The sequence below is a fragment of the Xenopus tropicalis genome, chromosome 3 (assembly GCF_000004195.4).
Source record: "Xenopus tropicalis strain Nigerian chromosome 3, UCB_Xtro_10.0, whole genome shotgun sequence".
In the NCBI taxonomy this organism is placed as follows: domain Eukaryota; kingdom Metazoa; phylum Chordata; class Amphibia; order Anura; family Pipidae; genus Xenopus; species Xenopus tropicalis.
The window spans coordinates 103,530,297-103,554,221 of record NC_030679.2 but is presented as its reverse complement, the minus strand read 5'-3'; the positions used below and the strand labels follow the sequence as shown (position 1 = coordinate 103,554,221).

General features: G+C 39.3%; 1 long non-coding RNA gene across 2 annotated transcripts in view; it reads left to right on the top strand.

The window, feature by feature from the left end:
* LOC105946762 overlaps positions 1 to 23,925 on the top strand; it is a 192,944-nt gene that overhangs the window by 69,308 nt on the left and 99,711 nt on the right. For both annotated transcript variants that reach the window (XR_004222041.1, XR_001170200.3), the window contains exon 3: positions 4,807 to 4,881. This is a non-coding gene — a long non-coding RNA (uncharacterized LOC105946762). The remainder of the gene's footprint in view (positions 1 to 4,806; positions 4,882 to 23,925) is intronic.

Sequence of the window (23,925 nt, the reverse complement as noted above, 5' to 3'; positions counted from 1 at the left end):
ATGACCAACAAATTGCATCCCTGTGCTTTTTTTTCCAAGAAGTTTTTACCGGCGGAGGTAAATTACGATATAGGGAACAGGGAGTTGTTGGCGGTCAAATTGGCCTTTGAGGAATGGCGTCATCTCTTAGAGGGGGCTAAGCATCCGGTGACGGTCTATACGGACCATAAAAATTTACTTTACATTGAGTCCGCTAAGCGCTTGAACCCAAGACAAGCCAGATGGGCTTTATTTTTTTCAAGGTTCAATTTTGTTTTAACTTTTAGGCCTGGTTCAAAAAATACCAAGGCAGATGCACTCTCTAGGAGTTTCAATTCTGTTTCCTCCGACTCTAGTGAATGTACTCCCATCATTCCCAGGGAGATTGTTGTTGCAACCTTGGAGTCCGATCTCTCTTCCTTATTGTCTCCTTTACAATCTTCTGCCCCTGTTGAAACCCCATCAGGTAAATGGTTTGTTCCTGAAGAGCTTAGGGAACAAGTTTTAAGAGAGGTCCATGATTCTAAAATAGCAGGCCATCCAGGTATTGCAAAAACTGTTTCTTTATTGTCCCGTCATGTTTGGTGGCCTTCCTTTAAACAGGACGCTAAAACTTTTGTCAATTCCTGTGCAGTCTGCCAACGCTCTAAGCCATCTCATCATCTGTCCCAGGGTCTCTTAAATCCCTTACCCATCCCAGTGAAACCATGGTCTCACATTTCTATGGATTTTATTGTGGAATTGCCTCCTTCCCAGGGTAAGACAGTGATTTGGGTGGTGGTCGATAGGTTCAGTAAGATGGCTCACTTTATGTCTTTACCACAACTCCCTTCTGCTAAGGTCCTGGCTGACTTATTCATCACACACATTTTTAAGTTTCATGGGTTTCCTGAAAATATTATTTCTGACAGGGGGGTTCAGTTTGTTTCTAAATTTTGGCGTGCTTTCTGTTCTTTGGTTGGTACAGAATTGTCTTTTTCCTCTGCCTATCACCCCCAAACGAATGGTCAAACCGAAAGGGTGAATCAGTCCCTTGAGCAGTATCTCAGGTGCTATGTATCCGATAACCAGTCCACATGGTCTGAACTGCTTCCTTGGGCAGAATTTGCTTACAATAATGCTACCCATTCCTCCTCAGGGAGGTCTCCTTTTTTTGTCGTTTATGGGTTGCACCCCAAAGCATTTTCTTTTTCTGGCTCTAATTCCCCGGTACCCTCTGCCAATTCCTCTGTCTTAAAATGTTCTGAAATATGGTCGTCAGTTCATGATTCATTGTCGGCAGCTTCCCTAGCCCAGAAAAAAGCTGCTGACAAATCCCGTAGGGAGGCTCCCCAGTACAAGGTGGGGGATTTGGTATGGTTATCTACCAAAAATATTAAGTTGAAGGTCCCCTCTCCCAAACTGGGTCCCAGGTTCATTGGTCCATATCCCATCATTGCAATAATTAACTCATCTTCTGTCCGTCTTCAGTTACCTCCTAATTTCAAGATTACTAATACCTTTCACGTTTCTCTCCTAAAACCTGCTTCTAATACTCGTGGTATGCCTGTTCCTCCCCCAGTGTTGGTTGAAGGTCAGCCTGAGTACGAGATCCAGGAGTTCCTCGACTCCCGCCTGGTGAGAGGTAGGTTACAATATCTCACCAGGTGGAAGGGCTTCGGTCCTGAGGAGAACTCCTGGGTTTCAGTTGATGACATCAAGGCTGATCGCCTCAGGAAGCAATTCCATTCAAGGTTTCCTGAGAAGCCTGGGGGTCCAGTGGCCCCCCCTAGAGAGGGGGGTAATGCAACAAAATGTGCCTTACCGGCACGGCGGGGACGCCCGCCGCGCCGCCGTCAGCGGGGACGCCCACCGCGCCGTCCTCTTCATGCGCCGGCTTCCTTATAGTGGGCGCGCGCGTGCGCGCTTCCGCATTTAAAGGCGCATGCGCGCTGGCGTGATGACGTCAGCGCGCAATGGCGCGAAATTCAAAGGTATTTAAAGGGACGGTTGTTTACATTTTGTTGCCCGTGATAGGATTTGATCCTGGTGCTTTTCTGAGCCTTGTACACTTCGTTTCTGTATCCTGCCTTGTTGCCTTCCTGTGTTTTGACCCGGCTTGCTCCTGACTATTCTGATTATCCATATCTGACCCCGGCTTGTACTTTGACTACGATTTCGTCTCCTCCTGCTGTATTGATTACCCGGTTTTGACCCTTGCCTGTCTGACTACCCTTGATTGCTGCCCGCCCCGACCTAGCCTGCCTGACGACGACCTTGTTTAACCCAATTCGTACCGTGATCTTTGGCCTAACTGACTTTTTACAGTCGTGCCCCATTGCTAGCCATAGCTCCTGCTTTGCACCTCTCGTATAAGTCCAGGTGGCATCCGAGTAGCTGAGGGCTCCTCCCGAAGCCAAAGGCGGTCACGCTACTGGTGAAGCACGAGCTGAGACCAGGGTGCTTGGCACTAGCTCTGGTATTGGGTGCCGACCGTGACAAGGGGAAGGGGAAGGGGGGGGTAACTCTTTACATCATTACAAAAAAAAATAATCTGCAACACTTGTTTACACAAAAAACAGACCAGAGGTCCCAGACTATATTACAAATATCAGTAGGAAGGGCAGGATAAAATAATGAATGAATATTAATTTAGCTGTTTTGAATACACTTACAGGGTGGGTACTAATATACCTTGCATATATTTAGACCCTTGACCAATTCTCTAATTTTAGCGAATAGGTTCCTATATTGAACTTTTTTAGAGTAATATTTGTATTTCATTCCACTAAAACGCAAGATTGATTGGAACAAAGTGGGATACTTTTTTTTTAAAGGAAGATTTTTTTACGTATTTTTTAGACTTTGATGGTTTTAAAAAGTAACATATGCTTTGTAACTTTCTCTTGCTGAATAAAACATTAGATCCCCCTTGTTCCCAGTGTTTCTAAACTTCAGCTCCCCAGTTAAGGACTGGTCATTTTTAGTTATTTATTTTTCTACCCTTTATGGCATGTTCCTGTCCTGGCTGTTTTTTCTGGGGTAAACACCTCTTGCTTTGCTTTCAGAAATGGGCAGCAAGTTAATCTAGCCTTACTATTACAAACTTCTGTTTTACAAAAATATTATGTTGTCCCTTCCGTTTATGTGGCCTCTAACAGCTGAATGTACTCCTACTTTTTACTTAACACTGAAAGACTTTGTTAGCACTATGCAAATAATCTTTTATTCCTTTTTATTATTTTAAAACTGTTGTCTTAATAACATCAAGTCATTTTCATGGAGATTACTATCTGATTTTGTATTTTGAAAGAGAAATCTGATTTGCTTGAAAGGATAAGGTGAAGAAAATGGAATCAAACATAGTAGAGTATGTGTTATTTATAGACCATACATAGGTTTAAGTGTTCCCATTAGTTAACCTAGTTTATAGGGGAACAGTAACAGGCTAGCATAATACAAAGACAGTTATAAGGTCAAGAACAAGAAGTTGAACCTATATTCTCATGGGTATTAAAGGCCCGTCTTTAACAGTAGGAATGTTCAGACTGTATGTCTCTCTAACTAGGATTATTCATAGACACCGCTCTTAGGGATTAAAGATATTTCTTTTTTTTTTTTGGTTGCACAGATATCTAATAGGAAAACAATTCCTATTGATGAAAGCATCTGTGTAACATGTCTAACTTAGAGGTTTTCTTTCCTAGGTTCAACTGTTACCATTAGTTATCCTAGTTATTTTGACATAAAGTCTTCTTTTAATGCCTTTATTACCCATTAAAATGTAAGGTCTATGGAACTGTTTCCTTTGGGTCTTATTAACTTATAAATTATTGTATTGTGCTTTCCTGTGGCTTCTCTCCTATATGGTTTATGGTCTTTTGAAGCTTTGTGTGCATTTAAGGAGCTATATAAATAAAAAAACTATGCAATTCTTTTCTGGTGCTGTCTCTTCTAAGGTGCTCTTATATTCCAAACATCTCAGGCAAACCAAAAAGCCAGGGAGAGTCTATAAAACCTAATACAAAAAATGTCTCCACAGAAAGGGACACCTGACATCTTGTGGGGTTCCGCTAGGAACCAAAATACTAGTACACTTGAAGAAATTAAATGTAAAATGTTATATATTACAAAACATAAGAAATTAACAGATGCTGCTGCTGCTAGGCACATTTGTATTGGGGAAACATGGGGCGTATGTGACTAATGTGGTGCAACTTGACTGCCTATCTAATACAGTTCATATAAAGAATGATATAGCATGTACATCTATCAAAACCTAATAGACTTCTCTTGGATTAATATAAAAAAAGTCAGCTACTATTAATATCCACACATTCCAGCAAGGCAGTGGTAAAATGGGGCATTCTGTGCACAGGAGTGTTTGGAGAACATTTTTCTTGTGTATCCTGCGTGAATCATTTTTACAGAAAATATATATTTTGATACATTTGTTTTGTAGCCAGTTATCAATTTTTTGTTAGGTATTAGCTATTTTCTGTAAAATAAATAAATAAAAATTGTATTCAATGCTTATAAAACATTTTATAAATATGCAAGGATTTATAATTTATACACCCATGACCTTTCCAAACTAAAAAACAGACACTCGACACTGGTCGAGGGACCAGTATAATTACATTATGGGTGTTCCACCAACTTCTATGATGACCTGCCATTATTTCTTAATCTGTGATGTTGTATGCTTCTTTTGAAATGTATAGTATATTGCAAGCAATACATTGCCATAAAGTGCCTCTCTCAACTCTACAAGCGCACTGCTTGTTTACCTGCCTCCTCCAGTTCTGTTGTTGAACCTTTTTCTTATTATTTGTTTTTACTCTACAGATAAACTGATGATTAGGACAGAACATTCACCAAAGGAAGACAGCCCTTTTGGTACAGGTATATCAATATAAATAGGTATGTGTTTTTATTTTTCATTTTCCCCCCCTTTCGCTATGTGCATTTTTCTAGATCTTTATAGTATATTGACTGTAAGTGCCTTATAAAATGAATCCATGAAGCAAACCTTGACGTTATTTGCAATGCAATGTGAAATATGAGTGTGCATGTTACAGAACAAGCAATGTTATCTCTGTCTTTTGGCTCACATATGCAGTGTATTCCTATATTTCTTTTTCAGATAAGCACTAGTTGTCTTAATGAAAAATGCATTTTTTCTTCAGGATTTCTTATGCATTTTGTTTTTATTCTAAAAAAGCGATACTTTTAAACAGTTTTGTTATTCAGCCCCGCACTCCCTATTTGTTAAAAATGCAATTTTCCATCTCCCTATACGGTTTTTTCAAGTAAATATTATTTGCAATATATTATCTATAATTTCTGTAATTGGATATTAAAAGGAAAAGGAAAATTATACCCCAAACAATGTAGGCCTCTATAAAAATATATTACATAAAGCTGTTTATATGTAAATATGCTTTATCTAAATAAACTATTTCTATAAAAATATATATTTTTTAGTAGTATGTGCCACTGGGTAATCCTAAATAGAAAATTGCCATTTTAAGTACTAAGGGCCGCCTCCCGGGATCATAGGATTCACACTGCACACAAACAAGCCAAGGCTCACATACATGCTAGGCCCCATCAGCCAATTAATAGACAGAGTTTTTACTCCCCACACTACTTCCTGTTACAGTTAGAGCTGCATTATTTCTGTTCATGTGATCTCTGAGGGAGCACCCAGCCCATCACTAAATGGGGGCTCAAGATTCTTTATAAGTTTATATCATATTGAGTGGCCTATCTGTTGGTGAAGTATTCATTCTGGGTGTATAGTTTTCCTTTATGTGACAAATGTCTAGTGATAAACCTGTATCAGTACTTTCCTTGTCTCCTTTAACTGTATGATGATAGAAAGGCTGGCCTTTCATAGCAGCAAGTCTTGGCGTCATTGTGGATGTTGTCAGAATCAGAGATACCAATACTAGCAGAGAGCAGTAAGAAGTAAGCAATGATAGCCCATACTATGTGAGCACATAAAGATATATCTAGCATATGCATTCTTGTAATAGTCATGCATATGCATAAGGAATTATGGGGGCATGGAAATTATACCTTTATATCTTTATTTCTGTGTGGCCAGCTATGCCTCCAGAGCCACTAGTTTAACAGCACAGATAGCAGTAGATCAGCCCAATAATGCAGAACCATCTATCCAAACTTGCGGACCATCTGATTCAATCTTTTTAGATCTCATCACTGCAAGATGGCTTTGTGTGCAACATTGGTTGTCTACACAGACTGCTCCTTTAACTATCCTATCCTGGTTGGAGGCAAGAAACTGCTCTTTCTAGTACTGACTGACTCACTTTCCTAGAAAGTGCTATAACAGAATTAACCTATTCTAGATAACTTTGTTCCTGGGGTCCCTGCTCCCCCCAACTTCTCTAAGAATGATGACTTCACTTGGGGCGGAACACTTCTGGGCTGTGTGGATCCCAGGCTTCCTGGAGCACATCCACACAGGTCAACTGCTGAATCCCAAGAAGGAAGATCCATTCCCCTAACACTATATTAAAGTGTGGTAGGGAGTGGTCTAACCTATGGGCCAATAATAGAGGTATATGTAAATGCCAAAATAGATACATGGGTCTTTGCCCAGTAACACTGAAATAAGGAAGTGGTAGGGTTTAAAGCCATAGGGACATATTAACCCTATGGGTCCCTACATGTTAATATACTCTTTTTAGTAACAGTACAGAGCCAAATCAGAGTCAAATCAGAGACTACTGGCTGTCATATCAATCAATGTCCTAGTTTTCAAAATACAGCATTTCCAGAGACTTTGCGTCAAAACCATTTAAGACGAAGACACCTGGCAATTAGTAGTCGCGACTTTGTACACAGATGCCATTCATGAACATTACTACACACACAGGACAGCATGAGGAAGTGTTGGGGTTTCTCTTTGGATAAAATGCCTAGTGTGACATTGAGCTTAGAAGGTGTGGGAGAGAATTGAACTGAAGCTATTATGCAAGGCCGATTGCATGAGAACAGCTGAGTATTCGATAACAATGCCACACAGACCCATTTGTTATGGATGGAATATTGGTTATGACATTTTTAGTTGCCCAAGAAGAATGAAGCCAGGCTGAGGAAGAAATTACATTTCGATGTACCATAACCTCTGACCAACAAGATAAATCATGGAAAGGCTTCTAGGAATGCTGCTCACAGACAAGCAGTAATTTCTTAGAAAAAGACAACATGCATTTCTGTGTTGCAGTCCCATCACATTAGTGTAGTGACTATAGAGGGATCACAGGCACTTTGAGAATCTGAACTTTTTGTTCACTTTGAAATCATTTTATGAAACCAATAATTTGATACATTTGCACTTTTCGCACACTGCGAAGTTGAACTTCAATTCTTTGCACATTATCATGCCAACTATTTGGCCATGGTTCTACATTGCACTACATACATTTCAATTATGACATTATTGTGTTTCATTTATTTTATTCTTTTTATTCTTAACTTCTTATATTCTATATTATTCTAATTTGAGGTCAATAGAAGTAGTCGTCTAAGCATTTCACTGCATATCATAATGTGTATGACTGTGTATGTGACAAATAAAATGTGAATTTGATTTGATAAAATAATGCACAAGCACAATCAAACAATTATCTGAAAATGATCTTTTTGAAAAATGGAGTTTACAAATTAAAGTGTCTTTTTAGGATGATATTTTTTCACTCAAAAAAACCTGCCAAACATGCCAATTGACTCCAGTGCATCTGGTTTGAGAAAAAACCGCCTATTGACAATGGCTATTCACGAAATGTCAACCAATTTCAGCATTTCACAAACTTTTTGGGAAACAGGGTGGATTTGCTCATCACTTTTGTTTTTTACTTAAAGGGGTGGTTTCACCTTTAAGTTAACTTTTAATATGTTATAGAATAGCCTTTTCCTAGAAACAAGACAATTGGTCTTCATTATTTATTTTTTGAAGTTTTTGAATGATTTGCCTTTCTCTTCTACATCTTTCTGGCTTTCAAATGGAGGTCACTGACCCCAGAAGCTAAAAAGCTATTGCTCCGTGAGCTAATGATTTTATTATTATTTTTAGTTTTTATTACTTATCTATCTTTTCAGGTCCCCTTCTATTCATTTTTCAATTTTTCATTCAAACCACTGCCTGGTTGCTAAGGTAAACAAGCCCCTGGCAACCAAATAGCTGCTGAATTTCCAAACTGCAGAGCTTCTAAACAAAAAGCTAAATAACTGAAAAGCTACTCATAATAAAAGATGAAAACCGATAATAAAAAATAAAAACCAATTGCAAATTGTCTTAGAATATCATTGTCTACATCATACTAAAAGTTAATTTAAAGGTGAACAACCTCATTAATACTAGGACACAATACAATAAGCTAGAATTCTTGTCTCTTATTTATACGCTGCATGTATTTGTGTTTATGCCAAGCATGTTAAAATAAGTTTGCTGTGGTTGTAGCTATGAAATTAATCCATTTGCAAGTTGTATGGTTAATAGTGATGAGCGAATCTGTTCCGTTTCGCCGAAAAATTCGCGAATCTTTGAAAAGATCCGCGAAACAGCAAAAAATTCGCGAAACGGCGACAAAAAAAATTGTCGCCCGCGGCTATTATTTTGTCGCGCGGCTCTTGTTTCGTTGCCCGCGGCTCTTGTTTCGTCACGCGGCTCTTGTTTCGTCGCCCGCGGCTCTTGTTTCGTCGCCCGCGGCTATTGTTTTGTCGCGCGGCTATTATTTCGTTGCGCGTGGCTCTTGTTTCGTCGCCCGCGGCTCTTGTTTCGTCGCCCGCGGCTCTTGTTTCGTCGCCCGCGGCTATTGTTTAGTCGCCCGCTGCTATTATTTTGTCGCACGGCTATTGTTTCGTCGCGCGCGGCTCTTGTGTCGTTTTTGGACGTGCGGCGAATTTTTCCGCGGCGAAATTTTTCATCCGTTTCGCGAAACGCGGAAATTCGCCGCGAATCCATGCCTGGCGAAACTTTTCGCCCATCACTAATGGTTAATATAATATATGACAATGGGAGCTTTGAATACAATAGTGCAACAAGAATGCCTTACTGTTTTGTTAGTATTAATGCAAGTATATGTTCAAATCGAGGGGTTTTTAGTGACAAAGTTACGATCATATCATTGGCACATGATTACCCCTTTTACAGTTCAAGAGTCAAGTGATGTGCCATTCTACCCTTTAGAGCCAGGCCGAGACTGACAATCTGTGGATTCTGCCTAATGCCAGAGGGGCTGCTGTAAGATGCCATAGACTTGATTTATTGGGCTTGTCGGGGCTGTTTGGGTCTCTGTGTACTTGAAATGCCAGTGACTATTTTGAGCCCCAGTCTGGGCCTGCTTAGAGCCCCTAGAAATCCTTAATGAATTTTGGTAATTATGTAGATGGTTATATAGATGACTGTAGAGTGTGTAGAGTTTCAGACACAACTGTTAAAACTAATTCTTATAATCACTAGCAGTGATTAGTTCTTTAACTAAAGCATAGGTATGGCTACTTGTTCTGCGCCACATTATACTCACTCCCCGTGTCTCATTTATATCAAAATAATTACCCTTTGCCTCTGTTTCAACACCACCAATACAACACCATTCTTATCATTCATCTCAGTGTCTTGCTTATACATATTAATGGCCTCTTGTATGTCACCACTAACATTAAACTTTCCTGCCCTCAGGTCATTCCACTCTTGCCACCTTTTTTTCTGTTTTTGAAATCCCCCAGAGTTTCAATGGTATAAAGTCTTGTTGTATTTTCTGCTCCCTGTACATCATTTTCTCTGTGTTTAACTCCTCGCCATCATTGCCCTCCATCACCATGAAAGGAAAAAGACATTTTCTTCAAACATTTCTTATTTCCAAGACTATTCTCCTTATTATTGCCATGCACAGAGTACATCCCCGTTATAGTTTCTATATTGTCTAGCACCCACACAGAAAAACACTCTTTTTATCCTTATCAAGTCCATGTTACATCAGCAGACATTTTATTAATTACATATTTGCAAATTCTTATAACGGAAAAGAATGGCAAATAAAGTTAATAGGTGCATTATCATTTGTTTTCTTTAAATACATTTATGATTAACTGCATCTGTAACTTATTAACTAAATCTATAGTTTAAGTTGGTATCGATTTGTGTCAGCCTGATGTTTCTAAAAAAAAAAAGTGTACATTAATGGTCTCTGTGGTATGTGCATCTGGCCCCCTGCGCCTGTTGGTGAGTATACCCCAAACTTGTTTACTGGATTTTCTTATTGCATAATGTTATATAATTTTTGTATTAGAACAGGATGGCATAATTAAAAAATGGCAACTGTAGAGCCTCTGACCTTATGTCTTGATTGATTACATCACTCCCACAAATATTTTGCAATACTTTGCTTTCCATATCATGATTATGGGGCAAAATATTTGTGGCCCCCCACCTGTCTGGCCGCTGTGACTGCTTACCTTTCTGTAAACTTTAAATGGTATCAGTACTGAGATTAATTGGCCCCTGCATTGTTCACACCTTAGATTCAGGCTGTAAACCCCTGTGTTGTTCATACCTGTAATCCCTTGTATTGTTCACACCTTTAAGCCCCTGTATTGTTACAACTCAGACTGTAAGGTGTTTATTTTTCTGCTTCCTGTACTTCCTGTTTACCTGTTCACACCTCAGACAGCATTGTGTCACTGTATGTACTGCCTGCCCTATGCTGCATGTGTGTGCCATGTGTGTGTGCCATGTGTGTGCCTGCCTGTTAGCATTTAGAAATAGTCATTATATGGTCCCTAAGGTGTGTAATTATATGCTATATATGGGTATGTCTTAATATTACATAATAAACATCATTCACATATGAATGAAGGGTGATATCCCTGTGAGCACCAACCATTTGGGTTTTTGTTGTGCTACCACTAGAGATGTAGCGAACTGTTCGCCGGCGAACTAATTCGCACGAACATCGGGTGTTTGCAAATCCGCAAGTTCGCGAACTTTTCGCGTATGTTCACAATTTGAGTTCGCGTGGCGGTTTTCCGCTGCGTTTTTTCTCGGCCTAAAAACGCCGCACAAGCCACACATGGCGTTTTTCAGCAAATCCCGTTTCCATGGTGCTTAGCGCGAAATAGCAAAAAACGCCGCATATTTCCGCTAGAATAGCTTGCGTTTTTGCGCAACGCTGTGTCAACAAAGTATTTTTCAGATAAATTTTTGCCCTTGATCCCCCTCCTGCATGCCACTGTCCAGGTCGTGGCACCCTTTAAACAACTTTAAAACCTAGAAAAGCCATTTCTGGCCAGAAAACTCAAAGCTCCTTAAAAATAACCTTAAGATCAGTGCTACCCAATTTTCTGGCCAACATTGTGGAGGCCCGATAAGCTAGTTTTGACCACTCCCCTTTGTTAAACTGGACCCACTTCAAAACACACCCATGTTATCACATTAATGGTGGTAGCTAGGGATGTAGCGAACCTCAAAAAAAAAGTTCGCGAACGCGTTCGCGAACTTACACCAAAAAGCGCGAATATTCGCGAACTTTGCGAACCCCATAGACTTCAATGGGAAGGCGAACTTTAAAATCAGTTTTCTGGCCAGAAATGGCTTTTCTAGGTTTTAAAGTTCGCCTTCCCATTGAAGTCTATGGGGTTCGCAAAGTTCGCGAATATTAGCGCTTTTTGGTGTAAGTTTGCGAACGCATTTGCGAACTTTTTTTTTGAGGTTCGCTACATCCCTCGCTACCACCATTAATGTGATAACATGGGTGTGTTTTGAAGTGGGTCCAGTTTAACAAAGGGGAGTGGTCAAAACTGGCTTATCGGGCCTCCACAATGTTGGCCAGAAAATTGGGTAGCACTGATCTTAAGGTTATTTTTAAGGAGCTTTGAGAAAAGTTTGGGGGCTTTCCTTATGCAAGGAGTTATAGAATTCTATAGACAAGGTGCAATCAGGGACAAAGGTTTTATACGCAACTCGGCTGCTTTGGTGAACTGAGTGCTTAGTAGATTGTTCTGGGCTGAGCATGGGGCCAATGAGGGAGAGTATGGAGAGGTAAGAGCAGATATATATAGAGAGGGGCAAAAGAATGCAAGGCTCTGAAGGATAGGCTAAGGACTTTATACTTAATGCACCATTTTACTAGAAGCTAGTAGAAAGACTTTAGTGGAGAGATGGTTGAGAGAGATTTAGATGCAGGGAGATGATGCAGGCAGCAGTAAGGATGGATTGCAGTGCATGGAGATTAGATTTAGGGAGAACAGCTAGTAATATTTTGAAGTACTTTGTCCAGGAGAGTATGAGAGCCTGGACCAGTGTTTTAGCAGTTGAGGGGGCAGAAGATGGGACATATTTTTGCAGTGTTTCTTATAATGAAGCACATGTTCTGGGTAGGAATGCAGTGTGGGCTAAGAAAGTAAGAGAGAGGTTTAAAGTGACACCCAAATGTCTGCCTTGGGAGACTGGATGTAGGGTAAGGTTGTCAAATGGAACGTTAAATGGAGGCAAGGGGCCAGGTTTAGGTGGGAATATAGGTAGTTCAGTCCTGGACATGTTCAGTTTCAGGTGGCCAGCAGCCATCCAAGATCAGGCATTGCGTGACTTTAGCCTGAATAGCAGGTTGAATATGTGTGTTAGTGTAGAAACAACAGTGCGTGACAAAGATGATCAAGAGAGCATGTGATTTTGCGCCAGGCATGGATTCACTGCAAATTTCTGTGTTTCGCCATTGGGTTTTTTTTTTTGGAGAAATGGATGCAAAAATTTGGTGTGGAAAAAAAATGATGCAGAAACAAATTTTTTGATGTGCATCACTTTTCGTTGTTGTGAAAATTTTTCAAATTGTAAATTTTTTGGCAAAGCGAAAAGGGACAGATTAGCTCATCACTACATGTGGTGGCTGGGTAGGAGAAGACAGCTTGATGCTTCATCTTTAGTGACAGGGAGAAAGGAGTCAAAGGATCATTAATCTGTTTCCCTTTTTCCCCACAGCACTTAGTCTGTATAGTCATTTTCCAACTGCATAGACTTATAGGAGGCATTGGGTAATTCAGCCACATCCTACTGCTTCCACAAAAGATGTAACCATAGGAGTGGCTCTGATATAAAAGCACAGTAGCAGCACTTTGAAATCTCTGTAACTGATGGTCTAGAAAGGGGGATTCTGGGTACTGGTTATGTCTCACTGACAGTCTTTTTAATGTAAAAATGATCCGTTATCATTTTGCTAAAACCCCTCCTGCTGTTATCCTTCCTAACATCTTGACTTTCTGGTGTGCAGAGCCATGGAATGACAGTGAAAGTGCTGTATAAGTGCTATTTATTGATCTCTGCTTGCTTTTCCTCTCCGTCTTTCTAAACCTCAAGCATAGAAGGTGTCTGTACGAGTGTGCAATGCATAGTCATTAGCCAAAAATCTATTTTACATGCAAGGATTTGAGCTAGTATTTATGATCTGACACACTTACTGATTTTTAATGACCTAGTGGTTATAGATTAATTATAGTACGTGTCATTACATCTCATTTCCATAAAGAGGATAATTCTAAATGATCTGCGGTTGCTGAAACTGCTTTATTAGGGCAACTCTTTAGTGCCACTAATGATGGATCTTGCTAATATATTTATTTAGAAAATGTCTACATTTAAATATGTCTTTACTTGTCTATGTTTGTTTAAGGGAGTAGAAACCCTTGCACAAAATACACAAAACCTCATATTGTGGCATTTCACCCAAATCTGCATGGTCATACTAGGCTTGGACTCGGATTTGCTATCGGCAGAACAAAAGACTCTTAGTTTATGGTTTGCTTCTTCAGCTAATTTGTATTCTGCATCTGCTTGCGCCTTCCTTCTTTATCATTGGAAATGCATTTGTTAATTAGGATCAGGCCAACGAATATATCTAGCATTGCTATCCAGCTGGAAAAGAATGAGTGAATTGGTACCTGTCATTAGAATTCCATGACATAATGTCGAAGCAGCGTGGCATAGCTGACTGTTCACAGATTAGATTGCTGCCATCCTGCAGCAAGAAATGTGTACCCTCGCAGTACATCATCTTGCTGGAGACAAAATCAGAGCTACAGGCAGAAGTTGCTGTCAAGGCATAAAAATAGATTTGTTATGAGTCAATTTTAATTTTTAGCTAATAAGTCTGTATTCGTTAGTTCATTAATTTTCTGTAGGATGGCTCTGCTGATAGAGGGTATAGGCATTCATCTCCGGAACTAGCAAACAGAAGTTAAACAGAAACCTCTGTTTTTGCTAGAATGTTTCATTGCAGGTAACTGGGAGAAACTTGCTGACTCCAGTTGTACTCGCTCATCTTTACTCGCCATAATTGGTGTGCGAACAGTTATCGACTAAATCAAACTAAAGGCATTAGCCATGCAAAAATGTCAAGCTTATTGGCATATTTACAATAAGCCAAATGTATAAGGATTGATGGCCTGCTAAAAAGACAGCTAGCATTTTTCCACCCTATTTTCTGTTGTCTATACAGAGTTATGTCTCCCACCACCATGTAATATCAAGCAAATAGTATCCCATAGACATTGCCCATACACCTAAGGAATGGCTGCTCACTTGAGTCACAAACAGTGATCTTATAGGCTATGGTTAGTCTGCCAGTGCCTTGGATATTGGTAATGAGGACCTGGGGTTAGCATCCTGGCACACCAATTGTGTAGCCTCTGTTAAGAAGATGTCTGCTATTCACTGTAAAAATACAGAGCGTTACGAATGCAGAACATTAAGGAGCGTGAATGCAGAACATTGTTTTGATCCTCCCTTAATATACATGTGTTACAATTGCTGATACACATTTTGATGATATCTTAGCCGTAGAAATGGATGCTTGCAGTGTTTTCCCCCATTGATTGGAATGTAGCAAATTCATGCCTACAAGCAATATTTACCATACTGGGTATCTCATGGGAAATCTTTCTGCATCAGGAGTCATTTGCCAGCAATTTGTCTGAGCTTTCAGTCTAAGAGGATCTATGATTGTAAAACTTGGTTGTTCATTTTAGAGTATGCAGCAGATAATAAGCAAAAGCAATTGCACCAAGGACAGAACGATGCAAATGAAATAGATGCATGACTCCAATATATTTCACATAATGAGGCTCACAGAAAGCGTTTTAAGCAGCAGTGTAATTTCTCTTAAAAACAAGAGCAGGATTATTCATAACTTTTAAAATGAATTATTTTAAACATAAAAGACAAACAAGAAGTAAGTGCATTCCTGAGAGTCAGCATTTCTGATGGAGAATGTATATTAGTGAGATTGCATCTATTTTTATGAAAAGAAAATGCTGCGGAGCTCTGCAGAAGTGTCGGACTTTTCTATGAGGCACTTTATTCAAGAGATATTCTACTTCATACATCAGTGTCTGATCCACAGAACCAATCAGCCTTTGGCAGTCTTCTGTTGCAACCAAAATGACCAACACCTGCACTAAGTGATCCTAAACCTAATGACTAACTATTTTCCAGTAAGCAATGTTAAATGTTAAATGATAGTAAAAAAGGAGAGAAAAGAGTTAGAGGATAGTTAGGTAGGAGATCAGTACAACTTTTATGTTGTTATTTTTTTTTTTTATTAAGTTTCCTTTTCCAATGCATTGTTAATGTGTTAGCATTGGTGGCCATGGAGACTCAGGGTGTTGAGGCTAACATTTTTCCAGGGGGACCATATTTGTAAGAAGTATGGGGTCTTATTTTGTAGTCGGGCAATACTTGATTCAAATAGTTTATTACTTTCCACTCTGCTTTTGATTTCTGTTAGTGTTGGAGGGATAGGGGATTTTCATTTCGCTGCAATGGCGAGTCGTGTAGCCGTAAGAAAATGATTGATCAAAGTTTGAGTAGATCAATGAGTTTGTGGGAGTGGTTTGCCCAGGAGAAAAGTACTTAAGTCCATTGGTATTGTGGTGTGAAATAGGTTGTTGAGCAGATCCGATACTTTTGACCAAAGTGGGGTTATGATTGAGCATGTCCAAAAGATATGAGGCAAAGTACCCATCTCCCCGCAGTTTCTCCAGCATAGAGGAGGGTGGTTTGGAAATAATTTGTGCAGCTTGGCGGGGGTATGGTACCAAGACATTAATATTTTGTAGATATGTTCCCTTTGTCTCGAGCAGGTTACCATCCATCTTGCGTTCTCCCAGATTGCAGTCCAGTCCTGGTCTGAGAGAGGTTGGGGCAGAATTGAGTCCCACTTGGTCATGTATTGATGTCTAGGCAGTGCATCTCCTTGGGGTTCAGATGTTAGACCCTCATTTAACCAGCTGAAAGAAAAATATTAGAAGAATAATATTATAAACCATTTTTATCAGAATTGGCCAAAGACAGCTAAGTATCCTGTATTCTGCATTGTAGCCACGTCCTTGTAATTGCCGGTCTGATCTGCTGTACTGTTACACCCCTCGCAGCACGGAATAATATTGGGGTAAAGGACAAAATGTAAAACATTAAGAAAATGTGAACTTCATTAAAATTCATAACTGAACATTATTTTCCCTGCAAGTGGTTGTTCTTCCCAAGCATTGTGTAATATATTCAAAATTAATTTTTTCCCCCAGGCATAAAGCAAATGAAATGGTGAAAAAAATCTGTTGACAAACTGGGCACCTTTGCCAGAAAACCTCAAATAAAACAAAATAAGGACCCAGACTTTTCATAATACTGGATCTTATTTGGTATGGCAGAGTGAATTATCGCAAGATAAGGTTCGGTATACCCTTGCGAAACATAAGTTGAATAAATATTGCTTATACTGAAGATAACTTTTGCCCTATTGTTTTAATCATTGTGGAACTATGGTCTTATTTCTTAAGATGGATAGAGCAAACCGGGAAATTCAAGCTACAAACATACAAAAGAGAGGATTGATCAATGTACAATCCCTAGCTGTATCATGTGCAAGTTGCATGTATGTTCAAAACCAGGAGTTTTACTTACAAAGTTATAATCATAAACTTGGTAAGCCACCATATCACATCAAGGTAAAACCCTTATGGTGGTTCTAACTATTTATTTCTGGTCAAATATGTCTTAGGCTGGCACCTCCCTGCATGGTAGCAGTTCCTGTGATGTGTCTCCTGACCTGGGCATTGGTTTCAGTCACAGGGCTTAGTCCTCACCTGCCATTAGCTTTTATAGGGGAGAGAGAGATCACAAGGGGGGGGGGGAGGAGTAAGCATTTGAAATCAATGTTTTTGTCTTGGCAAATACCCATTTTTAAAGCAATAAGACCATTGTTAAAGGGGCAGGTGTGGGTTTGCTGCAACCACATGGAAGTCTGGCCATTCTTCCTGCAGAAGAACTCTAAAAAGGGGTTGTGGGAGCACTGCAAGGCTAAGTAAAATGTAAAAGTACAAGGGAAGTGCAACTGATCTGGCCATATTAGCTACACACATACAACAGAGAGGGGATTGATCAATGCACATTCCCTGGTCCCCTGTTTCACTAGTAATTTTGTATCTATGCTAATGCATATACTTTTAAAAACAGGGGTTTTTAGTTACTAAATTATGATCATAAAACTGACAAGCCACCATACCACGTTACCTTTGGTCACATTTTTCATAGACTGGCACCTGCCTACATACTCAAAAGGGGAATAGTGCCCTAATAAGGAGTCACGGTTCATAAAAGGATTACTTGTCTTGTATGTAAAGGTACATGGAGCATGTAAAAACACATGACTGCCCACTACATCCTGCCATTTGCTTGTATGGCAAATGTACTGGCACTTTCTGGTAATGGAGGATAGCAGAGGCTACTTTCTGGGCATCTTAATATGTCCTGTGTGGCAATCTTAATTTTAAGGTGAAATGTCCCATTAAAAGCATGGTATCTGCTGTAAGTTTGCTTTGCTAGGTAACAGGGAACTATGTGAGATCATCCTTGGAAATATTGTTCTGTATAATATGCCCATAGAGACCAAGACTTTCAAGAATGGTTATAATGAAGCTGCCTTCCAAAACTGGACTGAAGTATTCTGAGCGAGACAACCAGAAAATGTGCTAATGAGAAAAACATCTTGTGTCAAATGGCTGGTGTTCCAACCCTTATTAAATAATGTAACGTGCCACAAACGGTATTCACCAACTGCTAGAGGGGCTAGGTATCAATGAATGAGCCTGATGAAAAATTCCTAGTGACACCCATTGCTAGGAAAATGACTTTTCCGTGGCTGTAGGCTTTAGGCTAACAAGTCAGTGTGTGACACACACGATTCAGTTCATAAGCAGTCAATCAGTTTGAGCCTTCTGTGACAGCAGCAATGATACCCTGGAGCTTGTCTGCTGCCCTTCTCCTGGCCACCTACAGGCAGTCCATATGGTCTAAGTCAGCATGTTTTTCTTTATAACTGTCTAACTTTTCTTAAAAGCATGCAATAAAGATCTGCCATTTGAATATCTGTACAACGTGTATAGTTTCAGTAACAATGTCGGGGATCAACCCTTAACAATCCCCTTGTGACTTACACAAAACTTTTTGTTTTTTTATTCAATACATATCAGCTTCTTGATGGCCAACATCTTTGATTAATTCAGTCCTTGTCCTTCCATGGCTGTTCAACACTGACATTCGTGGCATTTAAGGTCACTGGAACTACAGATCCGTCAAGTGAATTGCAATACAAAACAAGTAAGATTTGCACAAGCCAGCATCCCCATTCTGAATATCACCCACTGGGCAAAGAGAGATTATATTACTACTCATTAAAAGCTGTCTAGCCTATGAATTGATTTAACAAGATTATTTTTGCATTTAAAGTCGCCATCTAGAACGTATCCAGGTCTCTCTTTTTTTTTTTTAACCTAACCCAGCAAAAGAAGAGACCTTAACCCCACTGTATTTCGAATGCCTATACTAACCAGAATCTAGATCAGATATAATATTAAGATTTATAAGGATACAAGGTTACAAAATTAGGAGTCAGGAAAAAGAATAAAAGCTACACGGATACCATTTTTTTTTTACTATTGATAGAAGCATCTCCTAGACTGGAATGTGACTGCAGAGCTAAAAAAAATACTAATACTTAATGCTAGATTGTTTCTAGGATTAGCAGTTCCCGACAAAAACAAAGCAGATAAAATTTTGGGCTAAATGTTTGTTCTTTTTTTCAATGTATTTTCTATTGTGTCAGAGGAAGCAGACCCTGTGGTCGAAGGATGGGGGGGGGGGGGGGGGGGCAGGAGAGCAGGGGGCCCAGTAAAGCCCTAATTAGCGAGCAATTTCAATATATATTAATAGAATATTACAACAGATCAGATTGTTAGAACAGATAGGGGTCAAATTATGTGGTAGTCACCTTGTCTCATATAAATATATAGAGATTTATATATAATATGAATACATCTGCTTTAGTACAAACCATTGGGCCACAGCTCACACATTGTTCATTATAGAGCACTGCTCAGCAGAAACCTAAAGCATTTTTGTGAAATCAATAAGATGTGTTTTTTGGCCCCTATATAATTTGGAAGAGTAATAGCATAGTCCACACAACTATGTTCAGCAAATGTTTGAGAACATAGCCAGTAATTTCTATGGGATAGGTGTAATCTCTTGGGTATGAATGTTTTGGCAAGTTGGAGACCCATGCTATCCATTTCACATTAACACATCAATAACAACAAGCAGAGTTTTATTTCAAAGGCATCTCCAATCAAGAGTCTGTCTTTGTTCTTCTAACATAAAACTATATATATTGGCTTGCCGTCGGTTAATTAGGCGTTACAGAAGGACACCTGCACCTATTTTTATAGTGTGGGGGCTTGGGATTCATAACAAAATCTGCCGGCACCTATTCAGTCAGAGAAGCGCAATATGAGTCAGTTTGTTTTACTCCAGATTCTGGATCAGTCATATGTAAATTTAAAAAAAAAAAACACCTATAAATGTCTGTAGTGATGAATCCTATTCCCACAAATGCCATATATCTAAATAATGCCAAGGCCATCTGTTGTTGTTAAAGCATCACAGTTTTGATCCTAAAATCCAGTTGACTGGGTCACAGCAGTGCCAGGATACATGAATCTATTTACTTGCTTTATGTCCTGTGTACACAGCTTGATCTGGCATTGCTTCTTTTCAACGTGATTTACATATCTGAAATGTACGATAAAACTCCAGGTCCTATTTATAACATTAGTGAAAGCAAATGATAATTAACTGCACATTGCCTGCCTGTCACAGGGAAAAAAAGCGGAGCTGGGGAGGCTAACCATGGTTTTGTATTTATCAGGCACTCTTGCACCACTTTACCTTGTCTAATTTCCTAGCAACAGAGTTGAATGCATATTATTAATAAACATTTTAAAGTGCTTAAAACAGCAGTTCTTCTTACTGCGCACAAAATAACGCGGAAAGAAATGCCAAAAATCTGCTCACCTTTTACATAGTAATATTTAACAGTAATGAGTGAATGTAATAAAAGTCAGAGGGGCTCATTTGCTATCAGAAGGAGCAAAGACTATGCATCTAGTGCAGCTTCATTGCTTTGTGCCCTTGTGCCAGTTGTGCCCCTTGATATTGCAGCCAGTGTAAGTGGCAACATCTGCCATGAGCAGTCATGGAGTCCAGGGCTTCAGATGCATCAATGAGTACATAGGAGCACTTTCTAAATGACATGAAGTAAAGGCAAATCCAAGAGAAAAACCCATATGCTGCCATGCAAGCAAGGGCAAATTTTTGCACCCCATACTTGCACTGTCATGGTTGCCAGGATGGTGCACATCTGCCAGTGCACCACTAACTAACTTACATAGTACATATGGGCAGATTAAATTTTTAAATCTGTTCGATCAACAAGCTGACCCATACATATTTAGACACTCTCTAGATACTCTGTACAGAGGCACCAAAGAGTGTGGGCAAGATGCAAAAATAAAGTGAGGCTTATTTTAAACAGTGGGCAAATTTGCACATGGGTAGTAACCCGTAGCATACAAACAGTGTAGCCAGATGAAGATTAAAAAATGAAAGCAAGACTTGCTTGGGCGCAATGGGTTCTTGCCCAGTTTCAGATTTCCCAAGTGTTTATAAATGAGCCTCCGTGACAATGCTTTACATTTTGCATCACATTTAGCCCTATAAACTGAAAAAATTAAACACAAGAGTTTGCATTTTGCAGTTTAATATTGTTTTATTAAACCATTATAAAACTGCAAAACCATTATAAAATGAATTATAATTGTGTTTTGTGCATCTTCTCCGAGATGTGTAAAAGCGGAGTATCATTTTTTTTTTAGTGGAAAAATAATGACTAGCAGTATGTACAAACTACAAAAAAACCCACTGTATTTTCTGCTGGCAGATGAAGTGCTATGGATTAGCAAAATCTGTTTTAAATATGTTAGAAAGAAGAGCTGTTTGCGTTCTGAATATTTTTTCATTTACTGACTTTTATTTATTCCCTCATTAGATTTTTTATTATAAAAACCGACAGTACCTGTAAAATAGGTTGTGCATGATAGAATCGGAGATAATGCAGCTCTTGATCTGACATAATTTGTTCCTTCACAGTTGTACTATTAAGGTTAATAATTGTGAGAAAACAAACAATAAAAGAGAGTACATGATGCAGTCTAATTACTTTACAGTTGTGCATAGATACTGTATTCCTGGGGATGGCACATTTAAAACAAATTTGTACTTTATTTCGACCCCTTATACTGACTTAACTATTTCTGCTGGATGTCCAGGTCCTTGTATCCATACATCAACTGGGTCTATCACTTAATGCATGTCCACTTCAATAAAGAGACATGTTTAAATGATTTAAGGCACTCTTTTGGGTGCAGCTTTCTCAGCCATTGCACACACTTGCATTGACTATAGAAAGGTAATGGACCAAACAACATTGAATGTTTTAAAATGACTGACAAAAATGTGCACACTGGGGTCTTTTAGGACATGAAACTTCATCTCTGTATATTTATACTTATTTATTACTATGATTGTTACTATGTATTATTATGCTTGTCCTCCCTGTGTGTGGGGCCATAGAAAACCTGTGGAGGGCCATATCTGGCCTCCAGTTGGACAGCTTTGACAAAGAGGGGATCTACTCCCCTCTCCCAGCTGTAATACAGGACCCAGCATAGCTGGCTAACACATTCTCAGGGGACAAAAGAACATAAAGATTGCCAAAACTTTTACCCTCCTACATTCAAAAAATACCCTTTTTATATTACTTTTACATTTACTACAAATGTGCTAGCAACTATTTGGCATATTTTGAGTGCCAGGGTTAGGGGGTGGCTAGGGGTAGGCAGAAGAGGCACCAGCCCTGGGTACAACCATGGGAGACGCTAGGTACATATCTCTTCCTTTGCCTACCCCAAGTCTGGGCTCTCATTCCCCACTGCCACTTGCCAGCACCTTTCCCCCCCACTCCCCTGCAGTGTCACTGCATGTGTGCAAAAAGCATGCGCAGTGATGCTGCAGAGAGTGAGTACTGGAGTGGCTCTGGGTGCCAGTTGGGTCGCCCAGAGCACCAATCATCTTGGCCTGACTCTGGTGAGTGCAAATTTAGATCCAGTTTTCTTCTGACCATCTGCAGCATTACCTATCCTTCTGTACATTCATACTTGGTAATTACTTGGCAGATTTCTATTTCACTTTATTTAGACCACTCTTAAACACTGTTTACTCCATAAACAACTCTGTCCTGCTCAAACCATTACGATGTGTGATAAATACTCAAGAAAGCACATCTTATGTTCTCCTGACCTCCTGCTGTAAGGGATTTACAGGTACAAAAGAGAACTGTTCTCTCTCAAGCAGGTAAAAGTACAACATATAGATTTCCAATATCTTATATTCTGCAGAGGCATGAAACATTTTACAATAAAACTAACCCCATATTCATAAGCTGAATAACTATACTACTGAATATACCTATAGTATATGTTCATATGCCCCTGGCTATACTGTAGTCCAATATGGTGAACTGGCAAAGATTATGACTTAATTACAAATCAGTTCCCAAATTTAAGGGATTTATGCCCCTGATGAAACTGTGGTGAAACTAGTCCCAATGTAGTCTAATTGGTTGAGAAGAAAATGTGGTGGGTAGTGGTGATGGAGGTGAAATTAATTTGAGCCACAATCTTTATCAGTCCCCCATAGGAATTTTAATCAGTTTTTAAGGGCACTGCCTTATACCAATCCAAATTTAGTATTTAGAATTTTTGAGATGGTGGTGATTTTTGAAAAAAAAAAAAAGCTTCTATTGGGTTTTTTAATATGTGAATAAAGGTTATTTTTAAAATGCCAGGAACTCACTTTTGGGCAGTTGGCACATCTCCACTTGAAATGACTGGCTTTTTGGAGGGGGGCTGACAGAGAATCATTATCGTTTCTCTGATCCCACCTAAACTGAGTTGTTAATAAACATTACCTAGTAACCTATTGCAGCCAATCAGCATGTTGCAGTTACTGGTCTCCAGTTGGAAAGCTTGGTATAGGTTACTAGACAAGGTGCAAACACTGAATTTGTCATCAGCTACTAACTTATATATACATTTTTTTAAACAGGTCCAGATAGCTAAATTACTATGCGGTGTTGAATACTGGAAAGCAGTTAGTAAGATACATTTTAATATTTTTCCTTTACTCTCCTTAACGAAAACATGAAAGCACACCTTTTTAGCTGCCATTTGTTTTCTAAACAGCTCGCATCTCAAGCTTGATGGAACTTTGGGAAAATCTGTATTCATACAATACACTGCAGTAATTAAATTTCAGTGGCTAAATGCAAGTGTCCCTATGTGTGCTACGTGCATGCTGAGTGAAGATAAATAAAGGAATGGGCTGCTTTCTGAACCTGGTGTGCCGCTGTCCAGACTTCTTTGCAAGCTGGCTGCTTTAGAGGGAATTGTATTGATGTGCCAAGTTTAGAAGATCTCTAGAGATCCACAGAT